The following is a 14,356-nucleotide window of genomic DNA, read 5'->3' as shown; positions in this document are numbered from 1 at the left end:
TTCTATGGACAGCATTGGAGGGGCCTGACCATTTGGACAGGCCGTGTTTATGTGTTTACTTGAAATTAATGGAGTAGACACGGATGTGTGTCGGAGTTATCCGGATGAGCGGGAGTCCTTGGAAGGTGGGAACCGCTGTTATGACCATGATGAAGCTATCCATTTCATATGGACAGCATTGGAGGGGCCTGACCAATTGGAGCAGGCCGTGTTTATGTATTATGTAAGACCCATATCATAGTCCGTACTGTTTCGTGAACTTCCACGGTCCTACCAGTCGAATTTCGGAAGATGGGAACCGCTGTTATGACCATGATGAAGATGTCCATTTCCTATGAAAAACATTGGAGGGGCCTGACCAATTGGAGCAGGCCATGTTTATATCTGTATTTGTAGGGACCACACCCTTAACCTAAACCACACCCTAAACCTATAACCTATAACCTATTCTCAATTCCCAAAACCTATAACCTATAACCTAAACCTAACCCTAAACCAAAACCTATAACCTAAACCTTAACCTATAACCTATAACCTAAACTTATAACCTATAACCTAACCTATAACCTAAACCTAAAACCTAAACCTAAACCTATAACCTAAACCTATAAACTAAAACCCTAACCCTAACCCTAAACCTAAAACCTAAATGTATTCTCAAATCCCTAAACCTAAACCTACACCTAATCCTAATCTCAACTCCTTAGCATAAACCTAAACTTGAAAACCCAAGCCTAAACCCGATCCCAAACCCGAACCCGATTTCCTAAACCTAAACCTTAACCTATTCTCGATTCCCTAAACCTTAACCTATAACCTAACTTAAAACTAAACCTATAACCTACACTTATAACCTAAACCTAAAACCTAAACTTAAACCTAAAACGTAAATGTATTCTCAAATCCCTAAACTTAAACCCACACCTAGTCCTAATCTCAACTCTGTAACCTAAACCTACACCTAATCTTAATCTCAACTTTGTAACCTAAACCTAAACCTAAAATTGAAAACCCAAACCTAAACCCGATCCCGAACCCCAACCCGATGTCCTAAACATTAACCTATTCTCAATTCCTTAAAGCTATAACCTATAACCTATAACCTAAACCTAAACCTAACCTAAACCTATAAATTAAACCTATAACCTTAACATAAACCTAAAACCTAAACCTAAACCTAAACCTAAACCAAAACCTATAACCTTAACCTAAACCAAAACCTACAACCTAAACCTTAACCTATAACCTATAACCTATAACCTAAACTTATAACCTATAACCTAACCTTAACCTAAACCTATAACATAAACCTGAACCTAAATGTATTCTCAAAACCCTAAACCTATAACCTAAACCTAAACCTTAACCTATTCTCAATTCCCTAAACCTATAACCTATAACCTATAACCTAAACCTAAACCTAACCTAAACCTATAACTTAAACCTATATCCTTAACCTAAACCTAAAACTTATAAACTAAACCTAAACCAAAACCTATAACCTATAACTTATAACCTATAACCTAAACCAAAACCTATAACCTAAGCCTAAAACCTAAACCTATAACCTATAACTTATAACCTATAACCTATAACCTAAACCTAAACCTAACCTAAACCTAAACCTATAACTTAAACCTAAACCTATAACCTTAACCTATAAACTAAAACCTAAACCTAAACCTAAACCTAAAACCTAAATGTATTCTCAAATCCCTAAACCTAAACTGACACCTAATCCCAATCTCAACTCCCTAACCTAAACCTAACCTAAACTTGCAAACCCAAACCTAAACCCGATCCCGAACTTGAACCTGATTTCCAAAACCTAAACCTTAACCTATTCTCAATTCCCTAAAGCTATAACCTATAACACATAACCTATTACCTAAACCTAAACCAAAACCTATAACCTAAACCTTAACCTATAACTGAAACTTATAACCTATAACCTAACCTTAACCTAAACCTAAAACCTAAACCTAAACCTAAAACCTAAACCTATAACCTAAAACCTAAATGTATTCTCAAATTCCTAAACTTAAACCTACACCTAATCCTAATCTCAACTCCCTAACCTAAACCTAAACCTAAACTTGAAAACCTAAACCTAAACCCGATCCTGAACCCAAACCCGATTTCCTAAACCTAAACCTTGACCTATTCTCATTTCCCTAAAGCTATGACCTATAACTTAAACCTAACCTAAACCTATAACCTAAACCTATAACCTAAACCTTAACCTATAACCTATAACCTATAACCTAAACTTATAACATATAACCTAACCTTAACCTAAACCTAAACCTATAAACTAAAACCTGAACCTAAACCTAAAACCTAAATGTATTTGCAAATCCCTAAACCTAAACCTACACCTAATCCTAATCTCAACTCCTTAGCCTAAACATAAACTTGAAAACCCAAACCTAAACCCGAACCCGAACCCGAACCCGATTTCCTAATCCTAAACCTTAACCTATTCTCAATTCCCAAAACCTTAACCTATAACCTAACTTAAACCTATACCTAACCTACACTTATAACCTAAAACCTAAATGTATTCTCAAATCCCTAAACCTAAACCTACACCTAATCCTAATCTCAACTCCCTAACCTAAACCTAAACCTAAACTTGAAAACTGAAACCTAAACCCGATACCGAACCTGAACCAGAACCTGATTTCTTAAACCTAAACCTTAACCTATTCTCAATTCCCTAAACCTAAACCTAAATCTAAACCTAAACCTATAACCTAAACCTAAACCTAAACCTAAACCTATAACCTTAACTTAAACCAAAACCTATAACCTAAACCTTAACCTATAACCTATAACCTAAACTTATAACCTATAACCTAACCTTAATCTAAACCTAAAACCTAAACCTATAAGTGTAGGTTATAGGTTTAGGTTTAGGTTAAGGTTGTTTTTCTTTTCATTTGTCTGGATCACCTCTCATATGTTCTCTCTCTTTTCATTTATTTTCTTCCATAAGATTGTTTGTGTTTAGATGGATGCAGATTATGTTTAGATGAATGTAGTTTATGTCTAGATGAATTTACGTAGTTTGGGTTTAGATGGATGTGAATGTGAATATGATGAAATATATTATATAACAGGTCTATATCAGGAAGAATATGATGAATTATATTCTAACAGGTGTATATTAGGAAATTTGAGATGGAATAATTTTTTTTTAAAAAGAGATTTTTACCTACGAAATATTTCGTAGGTAAAAGTCTCCTGAACGTTTTTTAGCGACGAATATTTTCATCGCTAAAAGTCCTATACAGGTTTTTAGCTACGAAAATTTTGGTAGCTAAAAGTAATCCATTCAAGATTTCCAAAGCCTTTAGCGACGAAACTATTCGTCGCTAAAAGTTTCATCCAGGATTTTTAGCTACGAAAATTTTCGTATATAAAAGTAATCCATTCCAATTTGTTGAAACCTTTGGCGACGAAAATATTCGTTGCTAAAAGTCTCATCCGGGATTTTTAGCTACGAAAATTTTCGTAGCTAAAAGTAATCCATGAAAAATTGTTTGTAGCCTTTAGCGACGAATATTTAAAAGACTCATCCAGGATTTTTTGCTACGAAAATTTTCGTAGCTAAAAGTAATCCATTCCAAATATTTGAAAATTTGTTTGCAGCCTTTAGTGACGACAATATTCGTTGCTAAAAGTCTCATCCAGGATTTTTAGCTACAAAAATTTTTGTAGCTAAAAGTAATCCATTCCAATTTTTTGAAAATTTATTTGCTGCCTTTGGCGACGAAAATAATTGTCGCTAAAAGTCTCATCAGTGATTTTTAGCTACGAAAATTTTCGTAGCTAAAAGTAATCCATTCCAATTTTTTAAAAATTTGTTTGCTGCATTTGGCGACGAAAATATTTGTCGCCAACAGTCTCATCCAGGGTTTTTAGCTACAAAAATTTTCGTATCTAAAAGCAATCCATTCAAATTTTTTGAAAAATTGTTTATAGCCATTAGCGATGAAAATTTTCATCACTAAAAGTCTCATCCACGATTTTTAGCTGTGAAAATATTCGTCGCTAAAAGTTTCGTCGCTAAAAGTAAACTTTTAGTGATGAAAATTCATTTCGTCGCTAAAAGTGACTTTTAGCGATGAAAAGCTATTTTGTCGTTAAAAACCCTCTTTCTTGTAGTGTTTGCCACATGCCCATATATAGAGGTGTGCCTGTGGCTATCCTGGAAATGCACCCAATACTACTCTATGCATGAATGGCTTCTCTACTGATGGGCCTTCTATTGTCAAAACTGACGGAGTTGGCAGAGGATCAGATAATGCTGTTAAGTTTGAAATGCAGGTAATCTGGTGCCATTTCATGGCTCAGTTTCTTCATTTGGCTCAATGGTTGTGCTGAAAATGACCAAAGTGTACCTGAGCTTCTTTGGAATGACTTTGTTTGTAAACAACTTGGATGGTTCTTTTTTAGTGACTGATGATTTAATGCCAATCTTACAAAATATAGAAAATTATCACTTGCACGTGTTTTGATATGTGGAATCCCTGGGTTTTTTTTAAAGAAAATAATATCCAATGGTAATTTCCAGCTTATTGTAGAAAATTGGATAAGGATCCTAGAAAATGGGGTCGTGTTTGGGTATCAAGTGGAATTCTCGAATTCATTAGATAACAGTTACCTCATTTCTTGTGCCCAAGAATTCTGATCATGGATAAGAGTGATTATTACTATGTTAAGGTCACGTATCCAAATAGCCCAATTGTCTTGTCAGTGGAAAATAATTTCTATTTCCCCATGGATTCTATGTATCCAAACATGCCTGAACACATGTACAAGATTTGAACCATTCCTCTGGTGGGCCTTACCATGGATGGGCATAGATTGAAAATCACACTACAGACAACCCAACCCTTCCACTGGAGGATTTTTCCTGACTGATGGTCAATCGTACTTTATTTATTTCTTCTAATCATCCATTTTATTTCCCTAAAGTCCTCCAATTAAATGGCATAGAATTGCAGGAGTTGTGTTATTTTTTCATCATGGCCCATCCAAGGTAGGGGGCACAGCCAGATGTGTGGCTTCGATTTATCTTTCATTTGTACAAGAATAAAGTTGCAGATAGCTTAAGAAAATAAGTACTTCACACTCTTTAAGTCTTTCCCTTATTAAAGTAGCAAGTAATTTCATAGTGAAAAGTAAGCAATACGAGTCTTATCATCTTTGTTGAATGACAATTTTTCAGGAATTCCCTTTTGTGGAGTAAATTTCATTTTTTGGCTGCATATGACACTTGATGCACAGGCACTTAGAAATGGTATGCATGGCATTCATTAACTCAAATTAAATAGACTAAATTGTGGAGTTTTGCAAATATCAGGTTAATTGGACAAGGCTAACCTCTGATTGTTGACACTTGTTTGTTGAAAAAAGATCATTGGATATTTTTCATTATTAACTGTCAAATAAATATCTACAAATCTTTAGTTTGCGGTCCATCTAAACTATTATACATAATTTGGATGGTTTAATTTGAATTACTTGAATGAAAAATGTGTGGTGTCGAAGTATAATTTCTAAGTGCCTACTTATCATCCGTCTCACTCTGCCAGAATATCAAAGTATTTCTTTTCCTTTTTGAATGGTGTTCTTAATGTAATCTATCTTGTTGTATAGCTTTATAAAACTAAGGAGAAGAAGTATCTACTCGATCTACAGAGGGTCATCTTATACAGCTTTTCAGCAGTCTACTATGAACATTGCCAAGGTGATCTTATACACTCTTTTAATGTCTGAAAGGTGTGTCTGACATGGTTACTTCTAACATGGTGAGGCCCTCCAGATGAACGACATGGATCTCACGCTCATGCATCACATTTTTAGTTATGGAATTACTATAATAGGTTTTGTCACTTTGCTTCAATGTTCAGTAGATACATGAGAATGCACGAGTATGTGCCTTAGCATACATGGATATCTATGTCATGGGTATTTGGGTCATAAGTTGTTTGTGAGTTATAGAAGGGAAGCTATCATGGATGATTGGGCTAGTTTGAGGCAGTTGGGTTGGGGAGTAGTGGACCCTCACCATCCCCTTTTGTTAGGTGCTAATAACATTATTCTTACTGTTAAAGAAAGACAGTTGCACATGTTGAGGTGTGCATCTCTTGTTCATCATCATCATCATTTTTATTGTTTTTGTTCAATGCTTCCATCTTGAAATTCTACCCTCTCCCTCCCTGCCTCCCCCTCTCTCTCATTTGAAAAAGTTATACATGAGAAGATATACAATTATGGACCAATTCAGTTGTTCAAGTTAGTTAAAGCTGATTGTTTTGCTACATATGCTAAACCAAAATTCCATTTGGTAACCTTGTAGTCTTGAGGCAGTTATTCAATACTTGTTTCCTCTCTCTTTTATTGTAGGAAATAGTACCACTAAGAAAAATCTGTCGTCGACCTGAAACTGATTATCGGTTGCAATGACTGCATGCATCCAAGGATTCAACATCTATGGGGCAATAGAACATGATGAAAGATCCTTCTTTGGTAAGCTCTTCCAGTGATTTCAATTTGGTCGACCAAAAGATGATTAAGACAAACAATTGATGTAAATGAATTTGATTATTTTAATGTGATTTTTTCCCTCTTATGATTGCTAGATGAATTTGATTATTTTTCACTTTAGCCATACAATTGATGTAAATGAATCAGCTAGTTAGAAGATCAGATCAGCGAGATACTTGATCAACTGAATCAACTTGCCATGAAACTACCTTCCAAAAATGATAATGATAATATTAATAAAACTAAACTAAACTAAACAAGGTCTAAAACTTGATTCAGGCCTGCTGCTACCATAAACCAAACAAGGTCATTAAGGAGCAAATGTCTAGGTGAAGTTGAAGTAGTGGCTATCTTTCTCTTGAACAGTAGTGGCTACATTTCTAGCCTTTGCCTTAATTTCTTGATTGTAATTAGGTTTTGGCTCTTGGCTAAAATATCTCCACTTGGCCTTAAAAAGGATCACATCATATGCTTGTTGTAAAGCATAATCATTTGCCTATAGCCTCACCTTTTCCCTTAAGTCTCTCTATACTACATTGCACACACCAGTAACAATAATTATAATAATAGTTAATCTCTTCAATGTATAAAGCAAAGAGCTGTGACATTTTTGTGCATGTAATTTATTTTAGGAGAGATTCGACCAGATATTAAATGATATTTCTAATAGAAATTAGTGGTATTTCTAAAAATTTAAAAATATACATCCTTATAAATGAATGAAGTAGATTTAAGCAGTGTCAATGAACGCCTTGGATTTTATTTGCTTCTTATTTTTCTGTCTTTTTCACTTTCTCACCCCCTGACTTTCCCCAGTCATTACAATAATAACAATGATAATGGCCAAAGGGCAAGAAAACATTTCTTTAGATTAAGCGTAACCACTGGAATAAAGCTAGACCTAGACCATCGCATCAGCTTAGATCTCATTGGTTGACAGACTGTAACATGTCTTTCGAGATTTCCATTTATGAAAAGTCCAACTCAGTTTTCCAGTTACCACACCCATGAAAAAGAAAAAGAAAAAGAAAAAAAATCCTAAAACTCTCAAGGGAATCCAATCAGTAAAAGATCTTTGAATTTGTAGGAGTTTTGGTCATTGTCGCAGCAGATTCTGACAAGGTTGAGGCCAACTCATTCATTGGAAAAAAAAATAAAAAATTCAAACCACATTTGGGTACACAACAACACTGGTTATTGGTGGAATGTTGGCCTTATCTAAAAATGAGCACACACTTGCCACTTGGAGCTAGTTTGATGGACTTTCTCCATTATGAGGAGTGGGGTTTCTGCACTTTCCAAACAAGGCACTGATCTAATTTAAAGTGGGTGCATCTACTATGAATCAAGATGATGCAGTTGCCATTTGTGCTCCTCTCCTAATGGTGTGCCTTACTGTCTTGACAATAATAGAGTTTTTTTTTTTAAGCCAGAGAGAATGGAATCAAGATCTGTTACTTTTGTGCAACATTAATATGTATCGATGTAAAATTCTTGTCGGGAATCATTGCTATGACAGAATTGTTATTGTCATTGTTGCATAAAGCAACAACAGATGCTTGAGTTATCACCGTTCCTTCAGGTAGAATGTATACAAACCTCTTAACTTAAAGTGCTTTTTATTTAGTAATGTTTAAATTTTGTTCCACTCAACCAAGTGATAAATTTGGTAGAACAAGGGCTTTTCAACTAGATGCAATCCCACTTGTAGTTGGAGCATTTCTCTGGTCTGTGACATATCCTTTGACTGTAATTTTGTAAAATTGGATTTAGTAGTAGCAAGGTATTTTGTGTAATGTGCTTAGCAAATTTTTGCAGTGCTACAACCCATAGTGTAAAAATGATGATAATTGGTCATTTACTTTCTAGGATTGGGATAGTCACTCATCTGCCATTGTGCCACTTTACATATCTGAGGTAGTGGACTTTGGAAGTTAAAATGGTTCATATGTAATCTTTAGTGTTCGAATTTTTTCAAATTAAAAGGAAATCCTTTACTATATTTCTTCCTCTCATACATCTGTTTCCATCTCTGAAACACCAGATAGGCATGTGGTGTTTCAGACCAGATTTAGAGGGAGCTCATTTCACTACTGCTTATGGTTTTGGATACAGTTGCTAAATTTAAGAGAGCTGATGAACATGGCAAAGAAATATGAGAAAGATGACATTACTGTAATTCTCTCTCTCCAGCAGTATCATCTTTTTCATAATTCTTTGCCATTATGAGATGATAATGATTATGACATTACTGTGCAGGTCTGCTGGGAGAAATTTGTGAAGTTTCTTGATGTATATTGTTGAGTATTGTTCACCTGATTCTAGAGAAGTTGTTGACCAGTAATTGCCTTTCAAAATTTCTTTCTTTTTATTTTGGTGGGATATTTGTAAATATTCAAACTCTGACTTCAGATTTTTGAGACATGGTATTTTACTTGTATGATCAACTGATGACTGCTGTCCAATTTTATTTTATTTTTTTTATGGGATATCCGTAAATGTTCATACCATGACTCTCGATTTATGAGGCATGGTATTTCACCTATATAATGAAATAAAGATGAGGTAATGAGTTGCATGAATGGGAAAGGACCATCGTGATAGGCTTAATTATGTAAATGTAAGCTTGATTAAGTAACTTTAGAAACATGGAGTTTTGAAGCACCCTAACTTTTACTAATGGACACCTTGACCATATGAATGACTCTACCCAAGTCATTGGCTGAGTTTAGCTGAAATGGTTGATTTATTCTATTTTTGCAAATTTAGTTGGTATTACTATACCTATATTACTTGGTATTTTGAATAGCTTAATGTTTATTCTGTCTTTGGCTGTTGCAGATTTTGCTTGTTCAAAAATGAGAAGATTAGTGTATGCTCCCGAGTTTTGTCTTTCTTTTTTATGTCATATTGTTGTCATTTTTCTCTATAATTTAGTTATTCAGTTTTAGGGCATAACTTTTTCATATGACTACATTGTTTGTATGATGAAATTGATTTTCAACCATGTGCAGTAAGCTTTCGGATCAAAGCGAAGCTGAGAATAGGGTGTTAGTTGATGGCGAATTGATAACCAGTAGAGGCACATCCATGGAATTCTCGCTTGCGATTGTTGAGAAGCTATTTGGCTGCGAGAAGGCATTGGATCTTGCTGTCAATGAGAACTTTAAATAGACATATAACTATTATGTTGGCATGGTACTTTTATAAATGGATTAAAATGAATGATTGTATTTTTGATTGAATGAATGAATAATTGTGTTTGATTGAATGAATGAATGATTTAGCCATGAAGTATTTATCTATATTAGCTTATATTAGTTGATCTATCAAGGCATGTACTACAATGGTAAGATATGCCATTTTTATATTTTATTTTTTTAAAAAAAAATAGGCAGTAGCTACGGCTATTAATCATAGTCCTTTATCTCAAAGTTGTAGTTGTTACTAATTTCAGCCTATTGCTATGGTTCTTGCTCTACTTTTAGCTACAGATATAATCCGTAGCTATATATACTCTAGAGCTACGGACAATATTGCTACAGATTTAAGCTGTACTTATTGTTTCTATGGCTACGGTTTAAATTCGTAGCCATAGCTTTAAGACCTATGGCTATGGTACCAATGGCTACGGTCGTGTTGCGGACTATAACCATAGCCATATGCCTTTAGCTACGGCTTTTATCCGTAGCCTTTGCCCAGTTTTCTGGTAGTGCAAGGGTCATGATGCTCAGATGTTGTACGAACATTTTGAAGAGTTGCATCTAACATTTGAATATGAAGTGAAAGTTGATGAAGAAAATAACTTACTACACTGTTTTTAGGCTGATCATATTGCACGTCAGTCGTACAAATATTTCGGTGATGTTATAGTTTTTGACACTAGTTATAATACCAACCGTTATGGTTTAATATTTGCTCCATTTACGGGAGTAAATCACCATGGGCAGTCTATTACTCTTGGATGTGGTTTCACCACAGAATCTTTTATTTAGTTGTTTGAGTCGTGGCGTAAAGCGATGCAAGGAGAGTCACCTAAAGTCATAATAACGGATCATGATCCAGCAATGACGAAGGCCATTTCTATTGTATATTTCCAAATACATTCCATCAATATTGTATTTGACATATAATGCAGAAGGTACCAATTTTTGTCAAAGTTACAAATGTACCAAAATGCTCCGCGAGACGGGGCGATTCCCTCGTAGGAGAGACAAACTCCATCCCCAGGAAGATCGTTCCCCTGTTTCGGTGCTTCAGAGACAAGGACCACCCAGGCGTTTCAAATCCCATCCCTCAGTTGCGTCGAGTGCGGGATTCAGCCTCTTTGTCGGCAACATCCCTTTCGACTGCTCTTCACTGGACCTCTGGAAGATCTTTAGCAAATACGGTAAACTTCTGGATGTGTACATCCCCCTATTCCCAAGAATCGACCCAAGGATTTCGCTTTTGTTCGATTCATCTATGAACAAGATGCTTTCAACGCCAAGGGGGTACTACACGGTCAGAAAGTGGATGGATGCATCATCTCGGTCCAATCTGCTAACCCTAGAAAGCATTCCCCATCGCACACTCACCTGCCTCCTTCAGTTCCATCGCTCCTGGAGCCCCAAGCTCTGCCCTCTAGATCCACCCCCTCACCTTTCTTGGCTACTCTTCAATCAGCCCCTCCGAAGGGTCTTCAGCCTATTACTCCAGAGGAAGTTAACACTATCATAGCCGATCTGCTCGAGGTTTCCCGAAGATTGTAGGAATTGAATCTCGCCAATATAGGGAATGTATCATTGCCTTATATTTTTATCATTCATCTGCTTAATGAAATTCGCCACTCACGGTTTTCTTCTGCTGAAATCGACATTGCCAGATTAACCTCTACCTCTTTCCTCATCACCTTCAAATTTAAGGCAGATCTTGCAGATTTCTTGAACGATAATGTTCTGAAATCGGACATGGGAATCATCTCGACAACTCCTTGGTCCCCTGACCTTACCCATACTCCCGAAGGCACCTGGATTAGGTTTTTCGGCATCCCTGTCCATGCCTAGTTTGAATCTGTTCTTAGGGATTTAGGCAATTCTCTCGGCAAGGTGGTCCAAACCGACTACCGCTCAAGATCAGGGGGATTCCTAGCCTTTGCCAGAGTTAAAATTATTCTTAAATTGGGTGTGGATCTTACGAAGGTGCTGCATTTGAAGGTGCTAGATTCCATCTTCCCTATTCATGTAAAATTAGAAAATCCTTAGCTCCCTATTCTTTTCTAACCTTACAGAAAGCCTGATCCCCAAACCGGGCCTCGAAACGCTCCATTGTCCACAAAAGCTTAGGTCGAAGCTCGCTTCCCCAAGGCATCGAAGCAGGCCTTAGAACACCCAACAAATGTTTGTGAAAATGCCACAACTCTACAACCTCAGTCGTTTGCCCACAATGTGGCCCAGCCAGATGTTTGTCAAAATGCTACTGAGGTGCTAATTAATCTCCCAATAGCACCTAACCCGGTAGCCATGACCAGATCCCTCACGCCAATCTCCTCTCCGCTTGGAATAACCAATCAGACCAATGAAGAGCTGCACCTACCTCACATTAAGATCACGCCCAGGCCTCAGCCTGCTAATGAGTGAATTAGATCAAAGTTTTCCTTAAGCTCCCCTATCAGATTGGACCGACTTGATCAGAATTCAGAAAAACTTCCCCCTCCACCACCCATTCGGGATCTCCTTATTGCCCGCTTGAACAACTTGCTATCTACATCAGAAACTCCTCTTCACCAACAGGCTATTACCACTCCCCAACACCTGCAATCTTACTCGAGAGAACACAACAACAACTTTCATGTCGACCTGTCCCCATACTTCAACAGGGCTCGATACGCGATGAGGAGGATGATATCTCCATGCCAAAAGGTGAAATAGAGGAAGCTTCTGCCCAACATGATCAGGACATGATCACCTGACAAACATCTGAAACAGCGCCCCCTGTAAGCCTTCCAACCGAACTTCAGAAGCACAAACTCCAAACACTCTCAGTCATCAACTGACTCCAAAGATCACAATTGCTGAGTTGGGCTTTTCCAGAAAGAGAAGACTCAAACCTAGGGATGAGACGGAAGTAAGTTTATCTCATGGATAAGATCCTAATCTAGAATGTTAGAGGCATCGGCAACAACAAAACAATCAGGACAATGAAGAGGCTAATCTCCTCCCACAGCCCCTAGATAGTGGTAATTCTGGAACCTATGCTCGGAGACGAGAAGCGAGTGAGCACTGGGCTGAAAATGGGTTTCCATTCTTCCTACTCGAACATTTCTGCTAGCGGGAAAATCTAGGTCCTTTTTAACCATGCTATCTCCCTTTCTGTACACTTTATGTCTTCCCAATCTATATCAGTTTTTGTTAACATTTAGTGCATTAACTCCCCAATTGTTCTAACGTTTGTATATGCTAGTTGTGACAGATGCCTTAGAAGAGAACTCTGGCAGGAACTATTGATGCTTGCTAACTCCCTTTCAGGTCCATGGGCAGTAAGTGGTGATTTCAATGCCATTACAAGCGCAGATGAAAGGTGGAGTAGAAGGTCTCTGAACATGCCTAGTCCTGCGGAATTCGTCGAGGCCATCAATAACGTCGGTCTCTCAGATGCCGGATTTGTTGGTCCCAGGTTCACTTGGTGCAATAACCAATCCGGTGCCTCTAGAGTTTGGGTGGGACTCAACCGTGTTCTAATTAACATCGCTTGGAGCTCCTCTCTTCCCTCTTTCTTCATGGAACATCTGCCACAGGTCAACTCTGATCATGCTCCTCTTTTGATGACTCTGCCTCGCCAATCCTCCTCGTCGCCCAAGCCATTCAAGTTCCAACGAATGTGGACCCAACATGCTGGTTTTCAGGATGTGATTTGGCAAGCTTGAAATTCAGTGGAATCATCTGTAAGTGCTATAGTTTATATCCCTGTAAGTTGTCAAATTTGTGGTGACAAAATCTCTGTTATGTTTTATATAACCTGCTTAAGTGAAGCTCTCTCAAGGATCAACATTCATGTCTTCATGAACAAACTAAGCTCACATCAAGCAAAGCTCTCAAGTACAAGACTCAAGATCTTGAATGAAAGAACTGATCACAAGACAAGACTCTTGAATGCAAGAACTGCTCACAAGACTCAAGCTAAAAAGAAAAAGAAAGTACAAGGCAAGACTCAAGCTGAACTCAAGACTCAAGTTGAAAGTTAAGCTGAACTCAAGACTCAAGCTGAAACTCAAGCCACTTTCAAGATTGAGCTACTTCTAGGTTTAGTCTACATCAAGACTTCAAGGCTCATTCTTCATGGTCTCTTGTTTCAATGTCCATACTTCATGATTGAGGTTTGTTTGACCATAGGATGACCTTAGAAGTAGGTCATTTCGGATACATAAGTCGAATGTTATTTTACATGTGATTGGTCTGTTCTTCGACCAGTCTTAGGTCTCGCCTCGACTAGTCCTAGACTTGCTTCAACCAATCTAAGAATTTCCTGGATCGATCGTAAGTTTGTTACAAATTGGATAAAATTTGTTAGCCTTCGACTAGTCACGGAATTTCGACTAGTCGTAGGACAGTGTTTCTGCATCTTCGACCCGTCGTAGAATCTACGACTCGAAGTCGACCGAACCTTTGCAGGACCTACGACTAGAGCCGAAGGAAACCTACGACCAGTCGTAGGAGGGCTACGACCAGTCGTAGAACGGTCTGCGCTTATCCCGCCTAATCTTTCAAATATCTGTTATGGCTTCGACTAGTCGAAGAACACTCTAGACCAGTCGAAGACC

The sequence above is a fragment of the Magnolia sinica genome, chromosome 2, assembly GCF_029962835.1.
Source record: "Magnolia sinica isolate HGM2019 chromosome 2, MsV1, whole genome shotgun sequence".
NCBI classification, from domain to species: domain Eukaryota; kingdom Viridiplantae; phylum Streptophyta; class Magnoliopsida; order Magnoliales; family Magnoliaceae; genus Magnolia; species Magnolia sinica.
Note: the sequence above shows the minus strand (reverse complement) of the source record.